The sequence below is a fragment of the Vigna unguiculata genome, unplaced genomic scaffold (genome assembly GCF_037176805.1).
Source record: "Vigna unguiculata cultivar grain cowpea cultivar isolate G323 ecotype 2 unplaced genomic scaffold, ASM3717680v1 ptg000101l, whole genome shotgun sequence".
Lineage (NCBI taxonomy): Eukaryota > Viridiplantae > Streptophyta > Magnoliopsida > Fabales > Fabaceae > Vigna > Vigna unguiculata.
Window position 1 is genome coordinate 42501 of NW_028196743.1, and position 17500 is coordinate 60000.

The following is a 17500-nucleotide window of genomic DNA, read 5'->3' on the forward strand; positions in this document are numbered from 1 at the left end:
GAAATTATATGTTTAAAATCTTTGCTTTTTTCTTATTTGTTACCTGTTTATATTATTTAGGAAGAACACCTCTCCCCTTTTTTAATAAAAAACTATTAGTATTAGAAAGTAAACAAAGCAATGAAATTTCTAAAAAAGGAAAAAAAAAAGATAAAGATATGTTACAAAAACCTCTTATAAATATTCTTTTCAATTATAAACGATGGAAGCGTCCATTTCGATATATAAAAAATAATGAATTTGAAAACATGGTAAAAAATGAAATTTCAGAATTTTTTTTTCATACATATCAACGTGATGGAAGAGAAAAAATATCTTTTACGTATCCACAAAATTTATCAAGTTTTGAAAAACTGATGGAAACAAAAATAGATTTCTTCACAAAAAAGAAAATTTCCTCTGATGATTTGTATAATGATTCGTACTATAGGAATGAAGAAAAAATAAACAAATTGAGCAATGAATTTATAAATCGCACAAAACTGATAGATAAGAAATTGATTTCTCTCGATATATTCGAAAATAGAATTCGATTTTGTGATGATGAAACTAAAAAAAAATATTTAACTAAAAGAAAAGATCCTTTGTTAAACGGACCCTTCCGTGGACAAATAAAAAACGGTTTTTCAACCTCAATCCAACATGAAAAAACTTACAAAAAAAATAACATTTTTATAAATAAAATTCAAGATATCTTTCTTTATAATAAGATTTCTAAAAAGAATAATAGTAATTCTCCAAAATTAGAGGAAAATAGAAAAACATTTGATAAAAAATTATTAGTAACTACATTTCTTTTTAATCTAATCAGTCAATTTTCATTAGTGTCAAGCTTAAATTCGCACGTACCTTATTTATTTACAGAACCTGAACAAGTAAAAATGAATTATAATTATGACGCAGAAAAAAAACAAATAATCAAAATATTATTTGATGCAATTACAACTGATTTGAACGAAAAAAGAAAAGTAAATCGAAAGAACACTAAGTCTATTAAAAGAAACGAAATCTGTAAAAAAGTACCTCGGTGGTCATACAAATTGATGGACGAATTAGAACAACTAGGTGGAAAAATTGAAGCAGATAATTCTCAAATTCGTTCTAGAAAAGGCAAACGTGTAGTCATTTTGACTAATAAAGATAAATTTTTTAAAAAATACAAGACTTATCGTGATCGTGGAGATACTGAAAATAATGAACAAAAAAACGAATTGGCTTTAAGACGTTATTCCCAACAATCGGATTTTCGAAGAGACATAATCAAAGGATCTATCCGTGCTCAAAGACGGAAAACAGTTACTTGGAAATTTTTTCAAAAAAGGGTGCATTCGCCGCTTTTTTTGGATAAAATTGAAAAATCAATATTCTTTTCTTTTCATAGTTTAAAATCAATGAAAAGATTTTTTATGTTAAATATTTGGATTCGTAAAAAGACAGAATTTCAAATTTTAGGTTCTATAGAGGAAAAAACAAAAAAAAGTCCGAAAAAAAAAGAGGAGGAAGCAAAAAAGGAAAATGCAGAAAGAAAACGTATAGAAATAGCAGAAGCCTGGGATAGCATTATATTTGCTCAAGTAATAAGAGGTGTTTTATTAATAACCCAATGCTTTATTAGGAAATATATTCTATTACCTTCATTTATAATAATTAAAAATACAATTCGTATACTATTTTTTCAAATTCCAGAATGGTCTGAAGATTATATGGATTGGAAGAGAGAAATATATATTAAATGCACGTATAACGGCGTTCAATTATCCGAAAGAGAGTTTCCGCAAAAATGGCTAACAGATGGGATTCAGATAAAAATATTATTTCCTTTTCGTCTAAAACCTTGGCATAAATCTAAAATACGATGTAATGAAAACAAAAAAAATTCAAAGAAAAAAAAGAACTTTTGTTTTTTAACAGTTTGGGGGATGGAAGTTGAATTGCCTTTTTCTAGTTCCACGAAAAATCCACTTTCCTTTTTCGACCCCATTTTAAAAGAACTAAAAAAAAAAAAGAAAAAATTTGAATTTTTCACTTTTCTAGTTCTAAAAGTTTTAAGTGAAAAATTCAAACTGTTTCTAAATATCGTAATAGAAAAAGCAAAAGGGATCATCCAAAGTATTCTTGAAATTATTAGAAAAAGTATAGTATTCCTCACGAAAAAAAAACAAGAATTTTTAAATTTAAAATATTTTTTTATTAAAAGGAAACCCCCAAAACTCGATGAATTGAGCGAAAACAAAAAATATTCAACAATTTGGAAGAATAATTCAATGATTTCTGAAGCAACCATTTCAATTCAATCGATAAAGTCGACAAATTTTTCATTGAAAAAAAAATCTATAAAGGATCTCAATACTAAGAGAAAAGTAGTTATTAAAAAAATAGAAAAAATGAAAAAAGAAGAAAAGAAAAGAGGACTTGGAATTCGCGAGACAAATATTCATTCGAAGAAAAAAATTTATGATAGTAAAAGGATAGAATTCGAAAAAAAAATTTTGCAGATATTCCAAAGAAGAAATATTAGCTTAACTAAAAAATCACATTCTTTTTTTCAATTTTTGATGAAAAAAATATACATAGATATCTTTCTATATATCATTTGTATTCCGAAAATCCAGCTACAACTTTTTCTTGAATCAACAAAAAAATTTTTAAATAAATGGCTTTACGATAATGAACCAAATACAGAAAGAAGTTATAAAACAAATCAAAGTATAATTCCCTTTCTTTTAAAATTACACAAATATTTTAATAATAAGAATAAGAATGCGAATTCACATAATTATTTTGATGTCTCCTTTTTGTCACAACCATATGTATTTTTAAATTTGTTACAAACCCGAATTATTAACATAAACATATATAAGTTAAGACTTCTTTTTCAATATAATAAAAATTTTTTTTTTCTGAAAAATGAAATAAAGGATTCTTTTTTTGGAGCACAAGGAATAGTTCATTCTAAAAGAAAACAAAATAACCTGCTCAATTCTGAACTAAATCAATGGACAAATTGGTTAAAGAATAATTATTATCAATATAACTTATCTAACAGTAGCTGGTCAAAATTAGTATCACAAAAATGGAGAAATAGAATCACTAAATGTGGTGTAACTCAAAATAAAAATTTAACCAAATGGGATTCATATGGAAAAAGCCCATTAATTCTTTACAAAGAACAACAAGGAATCCCATTAAAAAAAAAAATTAGAAAACAATATAAATACGATCTTTTATCCTATAATTTTATGAATTATGCAAATAAGAAAGACTCATATATTTATCGATATAGATCCCTATTTCAATCAAATAAAAACACAATGATTTCTTCTAATTACAATACATATAAAAAAGACTTATTTGATAGAATAAGTAATATATTTATCAAGAATTATATAGCAGAAGATACTATTATTATAAATCCGGATAGAAAATATTTGGATTGGACGGGAATCAATAGAAAAATACTAAATCGTTCCATATGCAATCCGGAATTTTGGTTCTTTTCCAAATTTGTGATATTTTATAATACATTTAGGGGTAACTCGCAAATTATACCAATAAAATTACTTTATTTACATTCTCTTTTTTTACATTCTAAAGGAAATAAAAATGTTAGTGAAAAGAATATTACTAGAAAGAAAAAAAAAATAGATGTTTTTAGAACATCGAAAAAAAAACCCAAGAACAATATGGAGGCAGAACTTCAATTCTTAGTAAGAAATTTTTTGAATTTCCATTTAAACTGGAAAAATTTCTTAGGTCAAAAAATATTTAACAATGTAAAAGTATATTGTCTCCTTATTAGATTGACAAATTTAAGAAAAATTACTATAGCCTCTATTCAAAGAGGAGAACTAGGTCTAGATATTATGATGATTCAAAAACAGACGAATTTAACTCTTTCAGGCTTAAGGAAAAAGAAAAATAATAAATTTAGGAAAAAAGAACTATTTGTTATCGAACCAGTTCGCCTGTCTAGAAAAAATAATAAACAATTTTTTAAGTATAAAATGATGGGTTTTTCATTAATTCATAAGAATAAACGCAAAATTTATAAAAAATACTCAGAAAAAATTCATGTTAATAAGAAATTTTTTGATAAATACATTACAAGAACAAAAGATCAAAAGATAACAGAAAACAAAGAAAACGAGAAATTTAATTTACTTGTTCCTGAAAACATTTTATCTGCTAGACGTCGTAGAGAGTTGAGAATTAGAATTTGTTTAGATCCAAATAATATAAATAGTATGCATAGAAACACAATATTTTATAATGAAAATAAAGTCCAAAATTGTTTTAAAGTTTTGACTAAAAAAAGAAATGAGAAAGAGAAAAAAAAACTAATGAATTTCAAAATTTTTCTTTGGCCAAAATATCGATTAGAAGATTTAGCTTGTATAAATCGTTATTGGTTTAATACCCATAATGGAAGCCGTTTCAGTATAGTAAGGATACATATGTATCCGCGTGTGAAAATTCGTTAATCTAATTTTGTTTTCTATTTAGCATATGTATCTATCTATAGATAGATACATAGGTTAAACAAATACACGTATTTTGGTATGGCATTGATTTTAATTCAATGATGTATACATAAAAAAAAAGCATTAACAAAATTATCTTTTTTTATCTAATGTAATGTATACAATTCTTTTTTATATATCAAACTAGTCTCCTTTATACTATATCTATTTAAATTCTCTATTTCAATTGGATTGATTTCAGTTATCAAAAAAATTAGATTTCGGATTTCTATCAAAAAATTAAAAATGAGTGTCATTCTAATTACTGATCAATAAAAATATCTATAAAAATCGAGGAGAAGGAAAAACTTTTATTTTTTTATGGTAAAAAAGTCATTTATACCTGTTATTTCACAAGAAAAAAAAGGAAAAAAACCGGGATTGGTTGAATTTCAAATATTCAAATTTACCAATAGAATACGAAGACTTACTTCACATTTTGAATTGCACCGAAAAGACTACTCATCCCAAACAGGTTTACGTAAAATTTTGGGAAAACGGCAAAGATTACTGTCTTATTTGTCAAAGAAAGATGGAATACGGTATAAAAAATTAATCAATCAGTTTAATATTCGGCAGTCACAAATTCGTTAAATTGAAGAGTAATTTTCAATTATTCGATTTATTAGATCTTGAATTTGGATGAACTTTTTTTTTAAGCGATTCATAAAAGAATAAATCGAGCAAAAACCTATGAATATCTCAACGAAAAGAAAGGACTTCATGATAGTCAATATGGGGCCTCACCACCCATCAATGCACGGTGTTCTTAGACTTATTGTTACTCTAGATGGTGAGGATGTTATTGATTGTGAACCGATATTGGGTTATTTACACAGAGGAATGGAAAAAATAGCGGAAAACCGAACAATTATACAATATCTGCCTTATGTAACACGTTGGGACTATTTAGCTACAATGTTCACAGAAGCAATAACTGTAAATGGACCAGAACAGTTGGGAAATATTCAAGTACCTAAAAGAGCCAGCTATATCCGAGTAATAATGTTGGAGTTAAGCCGTATAGCTTCTCACCTACTATGGCTAGGACCTTTTATGGCAGATATTGGTGCACAAACACCTTTTTTCTATATTTTCAGAGAAAGAGAATTAATATATGATCTATTTGAAGCTGCCACAGGTATGAGAATGATGCATAATTTTTTTCGTATCGGAGGGGTAGCGACTGATCTACCTTATGGTTGGATAGATAAATGTTATGATTTCTGCGATTATTTTTTAACAAGTATTGCTGAATATCAAAAACTTATTACGCGAAATCCTATTTTTTTAGAACGGGTTGAGGGCGTCGGTGTTGTTGATGTAAAAGAAGTTATTAATTGGGGTTTATCAGGACCGATGCTTCGGGCTTCCGGAATACAATGGGATCTACGTAAAGTGGATAATTATGAATGTTACGAAGAATTTCATTGGGAAGTTCAATGGCAAAAAGAAGGAGATTCATTAGCTCGTTATTTAGTTCGAATTGGTGAAATGATAGAATCCATAAAAATTATTCAACAGGCTTTGGAAGGACTTCCCGGCGGTCCATATGAAAATTTAGAAATCCGCTGCTTTGATAGAGAAAAAGAGCCAGAATGGAATGAGTTTGAGTATCGATTTATTAGTAAAAAATCGTCTCCGAGTTTTGAATTGCCAAAACAAGAACTTTATGTAAGAGTTGAAGCCCCCAAGGGAGAATTAGGGATTTTTCTAATAGGGGATCAAAATGGTTTTCCTTGGAGATGGAAAATTCATCCGCCCGGTTTTATAAATTTGCAAATTCTTCCTCAATTAGTTAAAAGAATGAAATTGGCCGATATTATGACAATACTAGGTAGCATAGATATTATTATGGGAGAAGTTGATCGTTGAAATGATAATTGATTTAACAGAAATACAAGATATACATTTTTTTTTCAGATTGCAATTTTTGAAAGAGATATATGGAATTCTTTGGGTATTTGTGCCTATTTTTATTTTGATATTAGGAATTACTATAAGTGTACTAGCAATTGTATGGTTAGAAAGAGAAATATCTGCAGGGATACAACAGCGTATTGGACCTGAATACACCGGTCCTTTTGGAGTTCTTCAAGCTCTAGCAGACGGAACAAAATTACTTTTTAAAGAGAATCTTATTCCATCTAGAGGAGATATTCGTTTATTTAGTTTCGGCCCATCTATCTCAGTCATATCCATTATAATAAGCTATTCAGTAATTCCTTTTGGCTATAACTTTGTTTTATCTGATCTGAATATTGGTGTTTTTTTATGGATTGCTATTTCGAGTATTGCCCCCATTGGACTTCTTATGTCAGGATATGGGTCAAATAATAAATATTCCTTTTTGGGTGGTCTACGAGCAGCTGCTCAATCAATTAGTTATGAAATACCATTAACTCTATGTGTGTTATCGATATCTCTATGTGTGCTTCGTTGAGACATAAATTTTTTGATACTATTTCTTATAAGCCTCTCCTTATATTTAAAGTACAAAAAGAATCTATAAAGAATATATATATATTCTTTTCGCATTTGGATTGAATAATTGAATCAGATAGTTATATGAGTGCAATAAAACAGCTTTTTTTGAATATAATTTATAGAATACTCTATTACTTATAGAGAAAGTATGATGATTTCAAATTGCAGTAAAAATATTGAGTCTAATTTTCTATGTATAAGAATAAGGTGAAAAAATCAATGAAATTCTAGAATTAGATTCTATATATTATATTCTATGTATAGAAGTGGTTGTTTTTCCCAAGATTTGTTGATTAGTAATCCTGTCTTGAAGCGGACGCAAAAGACCAACCTTTTTCAAATTTTCAATATCATTTGTATGAATTAGCATACATATATTAACAAAATTAAAAAAAGGCATTAATATAATAAAAAAAATTAATGGATGGCTAGAAACACCAAAATACACAAAAGATTAGTAACGTATATTTCTTTTTTAAATTATCCAATTTATGTATAATATAAAAAGAATACTAATGGGGACTTGAAGTTGGTAGAAAAAATAAGGCAGTACTCCCCCCAATTCCGATCTAGAGTATACTTCCATCCATTGATTGAATAAATAACTATCAGGAACGAAATAATCCTTTAATTTTTTGAAGTCCCCTTTTGCTTGCACAAAAAGGAATAAGATAAGAGGTAAAAGTGATCTCCTTTTTCTTTTTTGTCTTATATACTCCATATTTATGGAGATAATCATAATTTAAAAAAAGAACATCTAATTATTTTTCGGAATCGAAAATGATGTGGGAGTTCTTGATAATTTTAAAAGAGTATTTTATGCAAAAATGAAATTAAGTTATTACTCAACAAATTTAATTTTGAATTTTTTAAAGGATGAGATCAATTCAGAAGTACCTTTTGTATTTTTTATTTATCTAAAGAAATTCAATAAATGTGCAAATGTTTTTATTTTTTAAATAAGTGTGTATTCATTTAAAAATTTTTTTTAGAACAGACAGAATTCCATGGGTCTAATTCAGAACCGTCCGAGAAAATAGAATCTTATCTATCTTAGGGATATATCAAGGGAGAAATAATTGGCCGGGTTCTTATATTTTTTTAAGGCTTTAAAGGAGCCGTATGAGATGAAAATCTCATGTACGGTTCTGTAATAGAGATGGTAACAGTAATGTCATCACCGACTAGGATTATCTAACAGTTTAAGTACAGTTGATATAGTTGATGCACAATCCAAATATGGTTTTTGGGGATGGAATTTGTGGCGGCAACCTATGGGTTTCCTCGTTTTTCTAATCTCTTCCCTAGCAGAATGTGAAAGATTACCTTTTGATTTACCAGAAGCGGAAGAAGAACTAATAGCGGGTTATCAAACCGAATATTCCGGTATCAAATTTGGTTTATTTTATGTTGCTTCCTATTTAAACCTATTCGTTTCTTCCTTATTTGTAACAGTTCTTTATTTTGGTGGTTCAAATTTCTCTATTCCGTACATCTTCGTTTCTAATTTTTTTCAAATAAATAAAACATACGGAGTTTTTGTAACGATAATTGGTATCTTTATTACACTAGTTAAAACTTATTTATTCATATTCGTTTCTATCACAACAAGATGGACTTTGCCTAGGCTACGAATAGATCAATTATTAAATCTTGGGTGGAAGTTTCTTTTACCCATTTCTCTTGGTAATCTATTATTAACAACGTCGTCTCAACTGTTTTCACTGTAAAAAAAATGTGGACCTTCTATATTCAAAATTCAGAACTTGTTTTAAACAAGAGAAAGAAAAAAAATATTCAGAGCTATTCACGATATGTTCCTTATGGTAACTGAATTCATAAATTATAGTGAACAAATAATACGAGCTGCTAGATATATTGGTCAAGGTCTCATGATTACCTTATCTCATGCAAATAGGTTACCCGTAACTATTCAATATCCTTATGAAAAAATAATCTCATCAGAACGTTTTCGCGGTCGAATACATTTTGAATTTGATAAATGCATTGCTTGTGAAGTATGTGTTCGTGTCTGTCCTATAGATCTACCCATTGTTGATTGGAAACTAGAAACTGATATTCGAAAAAAACGGTTGCTTAATTACAGTATTGATTTTGGAATCTGTATATTTTGTGGTAACTGTATTGAGTATTGTCCAACAAATTGTTTATCAATGACCGAAGAATATGAACTTTCAACTTATGATCGCCACGAATTGAATTATAATCTAATTGCTTTGGGTCGTTTACCAGTATCAGTAATTGATGATTATACAATTCGAACAATTCAAATAAAATGATTTCAAAATTCTTCACAAAAATAATTGAATTTCTCTATATATAGAATAAAAAAAAAGATATTCTATTTTTTTGAAATGACTCTTTGGCATAAAGAAAAGAATGAAATTCCATTGATTCTATAACAACTGTACCTAATAACAATTCACATATCTTATCTTAGGATTTGGTGAATTTCTATGCACAGATAATTTTCGTATTTAACAAGTTTTTTCCTGGTCATATCAATAAGGTCATGAAATTTCTATTTATCTTTTATTTTACATATAATGGATTTGTCCGAATCGCTACATGATTTTATTTTAATCTTTCTTGGATCAGGTCTCATATTAGGAAGTCTAGGAGTAGTATTCTTTACGAATCCGATTTTTTCTGCTTTTTCATTGGGACTAGTTCTTGTTTGTGTATCTTTATTCTATATTTTATCAAACTCCCATTTCGTAGCTGCCTCACAGCTACTTATTTACGTGGGCGCTATAAATGTTTTAATAATATTTGCTGTGATGTTTATGAATGGTTCGGACTATTACCAAAATTTTCGTGTTTGGACCGTTGGGGATGGAATTACTTTGATGGTTTGTACCAGTATCTTTCTTTCACAAATAACTACTATTCTAGAGACATCATGGCACGGAATTATTTGGACGACAAGACCCAATCAGATTTTAGAGCAAGATTTGATAAGTACTAGTCAACAAATTGGAATTCATTTATCAACAGATTTTTTTCTTCCATTTGAACTAATTTCAATAATTCTTTTAGTTGCTTTAATAGGTGCAATTTTTGTGGCTCGCCAATAAGAAAGTTTTCGAACTAATAAAATAATATAAATTACATTTTGTTAGAATTTATTACATTTCTTTTTTGTTGAATTATATGTTAAGGAAAAAGAATATTTATGTATAAAGTATAAAATCTTTTTGCAAATACTTGATTTTGTTGTAGACTTATTATGTTAGGCAATAAAATCCGTTGAATTCATATTCATATCGAAATGAATAAAAATTGAAAAGGAGTTGGTCAATGATATTCGAGCATACACTTGTTTTGAGTGCTTATTTATTTTCTATAGGTATCTATGGATTGATCACGAGCCGAAATATGGTTAGAGCCCTTATGTGTCTTGAACTTATACTAAATGCAGTTAATATAAATCTCGTAACCTTTTCTGATTTTTTTGATAGGCGGCAACTAAAAGGAAATATTTTTTCAATTTTTGTTATAGCTGTTGCAGCCGCTGAAGCAGCTATCGGACCAGCTATTGTTTCCTCAATATATCGTAATAGAAAATCAACCCGTATCAATCAATCAAATTTGTTGAATAAATAGTATTATTCATAAAAAAAAGTCTAATTTTGAATAGTGTGTACTATATAATCCATTCAAATTAGCAGAAATGATATATCCTTTTTAATCATGTTTGCGTTTGCGAAAACAAAGATAAGAAATCAAAGTATCTTGGTTCTATTCTCTTATTAGTTATTAATCTATAAATATATTTTTAGTAGCAAAATTCTTATAAATCATTGATTCATCTGGTATATAATATAGATATATATATATAGATATATATATATCATATATAGATATATATAATTGGTTTACCAATTTACTAGATTGAAAATGTTGAATTTTTGATGTTCAAGGATTATGTTCCAATGTCACATTCAGTAAAGATTTATGATACATGTATAGGATGTACTCAATGTGTACGAGCCTGCCCAACAGATGTATTAGAAATGATACCTTGGGACGGATGTAAAGCTAAACAAATTGCTTCTGCCCCAAGAACAGAGGACTGTGTTGGTTGTAAGAGGTGTGAATCCGCCTGTCCGACGGATTTCTTAAGTGTTAGAGTTTATTTATGGCATGAAACAACTCGAAGCATGGGTCTAGCTTATTGATACGTTTCAAAAAGAACCGCATACAAGTACTTTTTTTTACTGGCAAAAACCCGGGCTCAAAATAAAAAAATATTTTGAGCCCGGGTTTTTGTAGTCTAAGTATATCTTATTTTTATCACGAATTATTTTCCTTGGTTAACAACAGTTGTAGTTTTGCCAATAGTCGGAGGTTCTTTAATTGTCTTATTTCCCCATAAAGGAAATAAGACAATTAAATGGTATACTTATTGTATATGTTTCATAGATCTCCTTCTAATAACCTATGTATTTTGTTATCATTTCGAATTAGATGATCCACTAATCCAATTGACAGAAAATTATAAATGGATCCATTTTTTTGACTTTTACTGGAGATTCGGAATAGATGGACTCTCTCTAGGACCCCTTTTATTAACGGGATTTATCACTACGTTAGCTACGTTATCAGCTCAACCGGTTACTCGAGAATCTAAATTATTCTATTTTCTAATGTTAGCAATGTATAGTGGTCAACTAGGAACATTTTCTTCTCAAGACATTTTACTTTTTTTCATCATGTGGGAATTAGAATTAATTCCCGTTTATCTACTTTTATCTATGTGGGGTGGAAAAAAACGTTTGTATTCAGCTACAAAGTTTATTTTGTACACTGCGGGAAGTTCTGTTTTTTTATTACTGGGAATTCTGGGTATGGGTTTCTATAGTTCTAATGAACCAACATTAAATTTTGAATCATTAACTAATCAATCATATCCCGTGGCACTGGAAATAATCTTCTATATGGGATTTCTTATTGCTTTTGCTGTCAAATCACCAATTATACCCTTACATACATGGTTACCTGATACCCATGGAGAGGCGCATTACAGCACTTGTATGCTTTTAGCCGGAATATTATTAAAAATGGGAGCATATGGGTTGGTTCGAATTAATATGGAATTATTATCTCGCGCTCATTCTATATTTTGTCCCTGGTTAATGTTATTAGGTTCCATTCAAATAATCTATGCAGCTTCAACATCTCTTGGTCAACGCAATGTAAAAAAAAGAATAGCTTATTCCTCGGTCTCTCATATGGGTTTCTTAATTTTAGGAATTGGTTCTATAAGCGAGACAGGGCTGAATGGGGCTATTTTACAAATAATCTCTCACGGATTTATTGGTGCTGCCCTTTTTTTCTTGGCGGGAACTAGTTATGATAGACTACGTCTTCTTTATCTCGACGAAATGGGTGGAATGGCTATCCCAATGCCAAAAATATTCACGATTTTCACTACCTTATCGATGGCTTCTCTTGCATTACCGGGCATGAGCGGTTTTGTTGCAGAATTTATAGTATTATTGGGAATAATTACCAATCAAAAATATCTTTTCATCACAAAAATACTCATAACTTTTGTAACTGCAATTGGAATGATATTAACTCCTATTTATTTATTATCTATCTTACGTCAAATGTTTTATGGATACAAGCTTTTTAATAAACAAAATTCTTATTTTTTTGATTCGGGGCCACGAGAATTATTTATTTCAATTTCTATCCTTATACCCGTAATAAGTATTGGCATTTATCCAGATTTTATTTTTTCAATTTCGGCTGACAAGGTTGAAGCTATTCTCTCTCATTTTTTATAGATAGTTTTTGGGAATAAATGAAAAAGAAAAAATAGAAATCAATCCGATGCACAATAAAAAAAAATGGATTTCTTTTTGTATTTTCTTAATTACATAAAAATGAAATTGAATTCTAATTGAATATTTTTGTTGTTTGTGAGAACCCCTTGAATCAATATTACATTACTTGATTCAATGGGGTCTTAATCATTTTATTGGGAGTTTTTTTTCTTATTCTATAGAATGTTCCCAATATTTGTGAATTTTTTTAAATTAATTAGGTGTAAATGAACCATAACTATGTAGTCCTATTCCTAAAAGATTTATCCCTAAATAACATATCCAAATTATAAGAAAGCCTATGGAGGCCACTATTGAAGAATTTCTATATTCCAATTTTTTATTTTTTCTAGTATGTAAATAAATTGCGAAAATAGTCCAAGTAATAAAAGCCCAAGTTTCCTTTGGATCCCAATTCCAATATGATCCCCATGCCTCATTAGCCCATACTGCTCCAGATATATTACCTATTGTTAAAAAGATAAAACCTAGACTAATAGTACGGTAACCCCAACGATCCAATTGTTGAATAAATTGATATCTATAATAATTTCTATAAGACGAATAAAACGGAAAAGGAGTTTGTTGTAAAATATTCTTTTTATCATTCATATTCATATATTTGATTTCAGCAAAAGAAAAGGATTCATTAAAAAAAAACAAAGTCTTGCTTTTACCAAGAATTTGTATGAGTTCTTGAAATGTAATGACTAAAATAGCCACTGATATTAATGATCCACATAAAAGAGTTGTATAACCCAATATCATCATACTTACGTGCATCATTAACCAATGGGACTGTAAAGCAGGCACTAATTTTAAGGATTCATGCATTTCGGTTAAAAGACCCGAAGTAGCAAAGCCTTGGGTAAAAAGAATACTTGGTGTTATTATTGTATTGAAATAGTCATTTTTTTGTTTTTTGAAGCAAAGAACCATATAAAAGATAGAAAAAGTCCATGAAAGAAATATTAATGATTCATATAAATTACTAAATGGTAAATGGCCTGAAAAAATCCAACGAGTAACTAACAATCCTGTGATACAAAAAAAGGTTATTATCATGCCTTTTTTGAACAAATTGTATAATCCTATGATTTCATTGCCTAATAATAAGGTTATCAAATGAATTGAAATTAAAATAGATACGACCGAAAAGGATATATGAGTTAATATATGCTCTAAAGTGGAAAATACCATATAGAATGAAAAAATAGAAATACTTGGAATAGAAATAATAATTCTTTATAGGAACTTTTTTTTAGAAGATAAGATGCCGCTACTCGGACTCGAACCGAGATGCTCTAGCACTGCTTCCTAAGAGCAGCGTGTCTACCAATTTCACCATAGCGGCTGACTCGAAACCATAATAACCCAATTTTAGTCAATTGTCGAGATTCAAAGAATCAATTAAAACACAATATTTGTTTACTAAACATTCAATAAAATAATTTTAAAGAATTCTATTAGAATCTATTAAATATAGAATGTAAATATCATAATATAGAATGTAAATATCCTAAATTCATAACTGAATCTTATATTCTATATCAATTTTATATTCATATTTTTGTATTTAAAAAAGAGTCGTTGAATCCAGTTAATTGAAATTATTCTAACGTTTATATTTGTTACAGAAAAAGCTTTTTGAATTCCCCGTAAAAATAGATTGCCCTAATGAAAAAGCTTTTAATGCTGTAAAATATCCCTTCTTTTTCCATAAAGTGTTCCGAATAAGTTTTTTTGATATAGACGTGCGCTTTTTTGGAACTGCCATAGAATTAGTATAGTTTTTTATTGTTATAGAATTTTATGTGAAAGACATTTTGCGGTAAATGAAAATTAAGTTTATCTCTAATTAGACATATATTTTATATATTTGAATTTCCATTTTTGTTTTTATTATATTTATAATAAGAATATAATACTTTTTAGAAAGTTTTCCCCAAATCGCTATTTCTTATTGTAATAAAAACTTAATTAGTTAAGTTAAATTTAATGAACTAAACCAATGTTCAAAAAATATTGTCCAAAGAGTCAGAATAATGAATAATCGATTATTCTATTTTATTAAATTCTATCTTTCTTTGTTATTAACCGAAACCATTCCTTTACTTTACAAAAAAGATAAAAGAAAAACCTAAGAAACCAAATTCATTAGAATCCTAATTTTTTTTCTTTATTGTATGGAATATACACATCAATATTCATGGATCATACCTTTTATTCCATTCCCAGTTCCGATGTTAATAGGAGTGGGACTTCTACTTTTTCCCACTGCAACGAAAAATATTCGCCGTATTTGGGCTTTTCCTAGTATCTTATTGTTAACTATAGTTATGATTTTTTCGCTTGATTTGTCTATTCATCAAATCAAGAATAGTTTGTTTTTTCAATATGTATGGTCTTGGACCATAAATAATGATATTTCTTTAGAGTTTGGGTACTTGATCGATTCACTTACTTCTATTATGTCAATATTAATTACTACGGTTGGCATTCTCGTTCTTATTTATAGTGATAATTATATGTCTCATGATCAAGGATATTTGAGATTTTTTGCTTATCTTACTCTTTTTAATATTTCAATGTTGGGATTAGTTACTAGTTCGAATTTGATACAAATTTATTTTTTTTGGGAATTAATTGGAATGTGTTCTTATTTATTAATAGGCTTTTGGTTCACCCGCCCTATTGCGGCAAATGCTTGTCAAAAAGCATTTGTAACGAATCGTGTAGGGGATTTTGGTTTATTATTGGGAATTTTAGGTCTTTATTGGATAACGGGTAGTTTGGAATTTCGGCATTTGTTTCAAATTATAAATAATTTGATTTCTAAAAATGAAATGAATATTTTTTTTTTTACTCTGTTTGCCCTCTTGCTATTTTGTGGCTCAGTTGCAAAATCTGCCCAATTTCCTCTTCATGTATGGCTACCCGATGCTATGGAGGGACCTACTCCAATTTCTGCCCTTATACATGCTGCTACTATGGTAGCCGCTGGAATTTTTCTTGTGGCTCGTCTTTTTCCTCTTTTCATAGTGCTACCCAAAATAATGAACGCAATAGCTTTTATAGGTATAATAACAGTAATATTAGGAGCTACTTTAGCTATTGCTCAAAAAGATATTAAGAAAAATTTGGCCTATTCTACAATGTCTCAATTGGGTTATATGATGTTAGCTTTGGGTATGGGATCTTATCGAGGTGCTTTATTTCATTTGATTACTCATGCTTATTCAAAAGCATTGTTGTTTTTAGGATCTGGATCCATTATTCATTCAATGGAAGCTCTTGTCGGATATTCTCCAGCTAAAAGTCAAAATATGGTTTTTATGGGCGGTTTAACAAAACATGTACCAATTACAAAAACTTTTTTTTTAGTGGGTACACTCTCTCTTTGCGGTATTCCACCCTTTGCCTGTTTTTGGTCTAAGGATGAGATTCTTAATGATAGTTGGTTGTATTCACCAATTTTTGCAATAATAGCTTGTTCTGCAGCAGGATTAACTGCATTTTATATGTTTCGAATTTATTTACTTGTTTTTGAGGGATATTTAAACGTTCATTTTTTGAATTTTAATGGAAAAAAAAATAGTTCATTCTATTCAATATCTTTATGGGGGAAGAAACAAGTAAAACTTAAAAGAAAAAACGAAAATTTTTTCTTAGTTTTACTAAAAATAAAAAAGAATGAAATAACTTCTTTTTTTATCCGGAAGAGATATCTACATCGCGTTAATCAAAATATTAAAAATATAAAACATCTTGTTTTTGGTATTATGCATTTTGGCACTAAAAAAACTGCTTGTTTATATCCTAATGAATCTAACAATACTATGCGATTTTCTATGCTTATTTTAGCGCTCTTTACTTTATTCGTTGGTGCTGTAGGAATTTCTTTCAGTCAAGACGGAATACATTTGGATATTTTATCAAAATTGTTAATTCCGTTTATAGATCTTTTACATAAAGATTCAGAAAATTTTATGAATTATTATGAATTTTTCACAAACGCAACTTTTTCTTTGAGTTTCACTTTTTGGGGAATATTTCTAGCGTCTTTTTTTTACAAATCGGTTTATTCCTATTTAAAAAATTTGAATTTATTAAATTTATTTGAAAAAAGTTTTCTTAAAAAAAATGTTGCCGATCATTTTCAAAATATCATATATAATTGGTCGTATAATCATGGTTATATAGATCTTTTTTATGAAAAATCTTTAATTGCTAGTATCAGAAGATTAGTGAAATTAAATTCTTTTTTTGATAAAAAAAGAATTGATGGAATTACGAATGGAATAGGTATTACAAGTTTTTTTCTAGGAGAAGCTATCAAATATGTGGGGGGGGGGCGAATAGCTTCGTATATATTATTGTATATTCTAGATATATTAATCTTTCTAGTAATTTTATTGTTACATCGAAACAAATAAATATTGATGAATCTCATGAATATGGAACTCGGTAAGAAAAGGGGATTTAAAAATTGAAAAAGAAGATTCTGAAAGAATCTTCTTTGAATACTAAAATTACGTATTGAATTTGGATTCTTGTATCCATAATTCAAAAAGTTTTTTTGACTATTGCCGAAGAACTGAAATAAAAGATAGGGTATAGCTATGACAGTTATTGTAT